Source organism: Rhinolophus sinicus, chromosome X (assembly GCF_036562045.2).
Source record: "Rhinolophus sinicus isolate RSC01 chromosome X, ASM3656204v1, whole genome shotgun sequence".
Classification (NCBI taxonomy): Eukaryota; Metazoa; Chordata; class Mammalia; order Chiroptera; family Rhinolophidae; genus Rhinolophus; species Rhinolophus sinicus.
The window spans coordinates 35,528,991-35,534,556 of NC_133768.1; the positions used below are offsets into that span (position 1 = coordinate 35,528,991).

At 37.8% G+C, this 5,566-nt stretch overlaps 1 pseudogene; it reads right to left on the bottom strand.

Annotated features, from left to right (window-relative positions):
• Positions 1 to 719: 719 nt before the first annotated feature.
• On the bottom strand, positions 720 to 4,612 carry LOC109438125 (nucleosome assembly protein 1-like 1; annotated as a pseudogene).
• Positions 4,613 to 5,566: the final 954 nt, after the last annotated feature.

Sequence of the window (5,566 nt, forward strand, 5' to 3'; positions counted from 1 at the left end):
AGGTAGACCCTGCCATAAAGAAAAATTGCTTAGTTCATGGAGGTTAAATTTAAAAGTATAATGAAAATAACTTCTGAAAATATTAGGTTCTATTCACTTCTCTGGAGTAACCTATAACCATACTGTTGAGTTAGGGTTCTTTAGTTAACTGTGTCACCTAAAATATAAAATATCAATTAACAATTTAAGTTAATGGGTGTGATCTTACTGGAAATTCTTAATCATACACTTGTCTTCACAAGTTCTGTTTTACTTTTTTTAAATGATGAATTGTCTTAGTAGAAGCACTGCATTTCTAAAAGTAATGAAAGGCAACTCTAATGCAAACAAACTTAAACCCATTTAACTACCAGCTGAAAAAATACTTTGGTTCTTCAGGAAAAAACATAGCAAAATGAAAACTCTATTTCATTTAATAGTTCTGTTTATTTTTGTAGCTGTAATCTAATAGCTATATTATAAAAATATTCCAGAAGAGCCAAACTATGTAGCAATGAATGAAAATGTGCGAGAGAACTTCTGCATTCAACATATCTGGCGGGAAAACTAAAGTTAAAATGCTAGGTAGAAAAAATTGGCCTTTAAAATATCCATTCTTTTCCTTTAAAAAAATTACTGAACCCACCAAGAAAATACAAAAACATAAGGCTGTAAGTAGATAATAGTTGTATTTAGGCTATTACAGTGCAGGTTATCCTCAAGGCCACATACAATCTACTTCACTGCTGCTTGCACTCCGCTGGGGTTTTGATATTTCTTTGAGCATAGTCTGGGTCATTTTCCTCATCTCTCCTTCCCCTTCCTCATCGGCTTCTTCACCTTCTTCTTCTTCATCATCACCATCATCATCTTCAACAGCTTCTCCAGTAAAGTATCACACCGATCTTGGGATTATACGCTCACATAAAAAGTGACCAATTTCAAAGTCTGCAGCAAGGATAGCTTCCACAGCATCGTACAGATCTCCACTCTCAGGAACTTAAGGAGAGGGAAAAATGAAAGAAAGAATTGCTGGAAACTGTTTTGGTCACAGTATGAACTGTCCCACATCCCTCATGTTTCTGCTTCTTTTTAATGGTTTTCAAAGTGACATTCTTCCCTTTTTCCAATCTATCTGGCACCCTGTACAACCCATAATTTCTGGTCCATCAAAACAAAAAGGATCAGAATCATCTGGTTCTGACCTCATCCTACATGTCTTTGTCAACACTTCAATTCTGAAATATTCACTGGGTTCAAAGTGCAATTCCAAGACAGAAGTCATAGGCTGGCCAGCATTTGAGAGAACTTCATTGTGTATCTTTCAAGTGCTTCAGAATAGGTTCATCATGTTCCTGAACCATATCACTGAGCAAGTCAACATTCTTAAAAACAGTAAACCAAACTTCAGGAATTCCCTTGGGGTCTTCTTTTTCTTCATCCTTTTCCTCATCTTCAATCTTGCCATTTCTTTCAGCATCTCCAAAATTTCATCTTCCTCATCTAGTTTCCATTGACATTCTTCTTTTGTAGGTTCATAAATTGCATTAATTATCTCAAATCACTTATCAAATAAAGGCTGATAGAGAACAGAATACTTTCTTTCGAGATCATAAACGTCCTCATAGAACTGGGCTTCTATCTATGAATATTCAATTTGAAGGTTTTTGAGAGAATTCACTTCTTTTTTAACTTCCCTAGGTAAGCTTTAAATGTATCTGGTTGGTGTTTCTACCAGACCATTAAGTCTTTCTTGGAGGGCTGCAAGAATCTGAGGATTTTGCATCATCTGAACAGTCAGCTGACATGTTTTTATTTTTGTTTCTTCACCAGTTTCTTCTTCTTTTACTTCTTCAACATCATCCAAATCTTGATCAAGTTCAGACTGTTCTTTGTTGTCAATGTCTGCCAGGTTGTAAGAATGCCAAATATCAGTGGCTAGCACTGGGAGCCAGGTGGCTGGAGCTGCGCAGGCAGTGACTTGGGGAAGCGGTGGAAGGAGCAGGAGGCAGTGCCTCAAGCAGATGATGCTAAAAAAGTCAGCAATAACCTTTTTGACCTATCTATATGGCAGGGCAATTTCTAATTACTGAACATCTGCTCTTCTTATCCTTCTACAATGGCCTTTTTCTCCTCATACTTATCTCATCCTTAGCTTAAAATGTCACATATACTTCATTTTCCCTTTCTATCTCTGAACCTCTCATGTATGTGGGGTCTCTGCCTCTCTCATGTATGTGGGGTAACCATACATATGTATGTGATTAACTTTGGTTATTTTCTCTTGTTAACTTGTTTCATGTTGATTTGATTATTAGACCACATGGAAGACCCTGGGAGAATAAAGTTTCTTCTTCTCCCACAGCTCTTTATAATGACTGACTGATATTGAGGTATTAAAGCCCAGCCCCGTTCCCTCAAGGTGGAACAACTCTAGGTATTCTTCACATCACAGAGCTCCCTGTGAGATCAGTCTGAGCCTAGACTACAGGTGAACTCACATCTTTCCCTGGCTTCTCCTCCTGCCCTTTTCTATTTGCCTTACTCCATTACAGGTTTCATCAGGGAACACACCCTCACTAAACCACTTACACAAGCATTCCTGCCTCAGGTTCTGCTTCTTGGGTACCTGACCCCAGAGAATATAGTAAAAGTTGTTGTAGCATGCTTTGAATGCCCTGGAGAAATCACAAATGTGGATACTCTCATGCAAAATTCACTAAAGCAAGAGTCAACAAGCTTATTTTGTAAAGGGCTAGAGCGTAAATACTTAAGGCTTTGCAGGTCACATATGGTCTCTGCCACATATTATATTTTTCCTTTTTTATCCTTTTAAAAATGTAAACACCATTCTTAACTCATACCAAAAAAAAAGCAGCAGGTGGCATTTGGCCCATGACCTATAGTTTTCTGACCTCTGCTCTAAAGTATGGAGGTAAATAAAGTTGGCAGGGCCACCCTAGTGCAAAGTGGAAGCTTAGGAGACCTCAGTCATACTTTTTGCTTCTCTGGGGAGTGTTAAAGCATAAGCCCATTTGACAGAAATGCAGCAGGAATTAACTAATGAATTTTAAAGTCTCCAAAAACATAATGGTCTCTACAAAACTAAGAATTCAGGAATTTATCATTAAATATTCATCTCCTGTTTAATCAGTTGACTTCTGCTTATGGTTATTATGAGGAAGTCTTTTAACAAAGTGACTTAATTTAGAATACCTGAAGATCTCTAAAGAAGCAAAACAGTTCCTAGTGAACCTCTATACATTACTGAGAGAGAACAAACCCACAAGAGACACAGACAGACACACATAGAGAGAGGATAAGGCAGAGACAGAGAGAAATAGGCCATGCAGAGAGATAAAAGACACAGAGACAGAGGGAGAGAAAGACAAACAGAGGGGAAAGGAGGATGAGGGGGAGAGAGAAGGGGTAGAGGAAGGAAAAAGGAGGAGGGGGGTAAGGGAAGGAGAGAAAATAAATATAGGCAAAGAGAGGAAAATGAAAAACAGATATAAACTGAGTGACACAGAGACAAGGAGATAGATGGAGAGTCAAAAATAGTGAGAAAGAGATAGAGAAATAGAGAGATAGAGGCAGAAAGAAAGAGATAGTAATAATCAGAGAGAAACGCTCTTATCAAGCAATATTTTTGGCAGCAACTTTGAGCCTGATTTCAACAAGCAAAGCTTAACTAATAGTTGAAGATTTCTTTCATTTTAGCCTCTACATTGACAATTTAAGGTCTATGATAAAGAAGTACATAAATGTATGTTGTTTGATTTCAAGAGAATAAACATTTTATATTTTGGAACCATGAAATCAGTTACATAAATTATGAAATATAAATAAACATAAATCCCCACCTCTTTTTTATTGTTGTGTTTGCTTGTCTACTTTTTTTTCTCTAAGCAGCTGAGTAATTTTGCAAAGAATTCTACAAAATGAAGAAAATGAAGGTGACAACTCCAGCCTTCTTATATAGTTGTATGGATTATGTGAGGTAATGTATGTAAATTGCTTTTTCAGTGATTAAGTGTCATGTGTATTAATTATGTGTGGACTAATTTTAGACAAATTAGAGCAATAATTAATTTGGCTTAACTGACAATATAGTTCACCCAAAACAGTGAGAACTTTTACATATGGTATCCCAGATCTTTTATCTCTAATGCCATGGGCACCATCCAGTTCTTATGTTTCAAGAAAGCAAGACCAAGATTGTGAGTTTTTGAAGATGAGAAAAGGAATGGTATAAAGCAAGCTTAATGTCTAGTCATTTCCTCTCAAAACGTAGCATCAAAAATTCCTCTAGCCAGTAACTAGAGCTGCTATTGCTTGTGATATGTCAGAAAATATTTTGTTTGTTTATACTTAAGTTTCAGCACTGTGATTTCCTGTTACTGTGTTTCTTCTTCCCATCTATAATGGGCACGGAGATGAGTTTCTAACCAGATCTCTCTTCAATGAAGGATGTATTGCTCTAATTGTTGGGACTGCTTTGGACAGCCTCCAATTGTTAGTCTCTTCAGGGTCTGCCTCAGCTGCAGAGAGCAGTCTTGCCAAGGTCACACCTCTTCCCTGGGTGGTCTACACCCAGTGTCTGATCCATGTTGTAGTATAAAGGCCTGGCCATCTTAGCTCAATTTGGCCTTGCTCCACCATTCTCTATAGGGTCAGTAGAGGCTGTAACTGCGCCTGCATCACAGCTGGACTTCTCTCTCTGCCCAAAATGATTCCTTCCCCTCCCTTCCACAGGGCTTGAATCTAAAAGCACTCCAAGATAAACATCCTGCATGCTAAATTCTGTCTAATGGTCTCCTGCCTAGGGAACCAAACTGAAACACTCTCTCACTTTCCTTTTTTCCTTTGTTGTATCACACTGTGCGACATGGCTTCACGAAAAGACAGGTCAAAAAATAACTGACCCCAATACCAAGTGGTTGGTGATACACTGAGAGAGGACCCTATCAGAATTATTCAGGCCAAGTATACCAATAGGGCATCTGATAAGCTCTAATCTATAATAATAAACTTGGTAGCTGCAAAGGGCTTGGTAGCTGCAAAGGGCTATGTAAAATAAATGAACTTATTATATTAATGAAGCAGTTATGTTATGCCAAATATTGTGTCAAACACTTTTACATCTATTCTCTCATTTAATCCTCTTTAAGAATCAGATGTCATAAGTGATGTTTTCCCCAATTTACAAATAAGAGAGCTGAGGGTGATTGCATGAGTAAACCAAGACTCAAGGATGGGTCATCAAACTCCAACTTAAGATATTGAATTCCAACTCAGGTCTCATCTGAATCCAGAGTCTAAACCTATATTTCCCTATCTGTATTAGATATGGCTTATGTCTCTCATTTTAGGAAAGTCCTAAGTTAAGTATGGCTGGCATTGGTTCAGGACCTGAAGGATGTTGGAGCTGAGGTTTTAAATCGATTGGTGTTTTCCTCTTGTCCACTATCAGCATTGAAAATACTTCTAAGGAAAGAAGAAGAGAGACACTAAAAGGCATCAGCTCATTTAGCCCCTTTAAAAAGCAGTGAGTTCTGCTTACATTTCAATAGTCATAGCTGTGTCA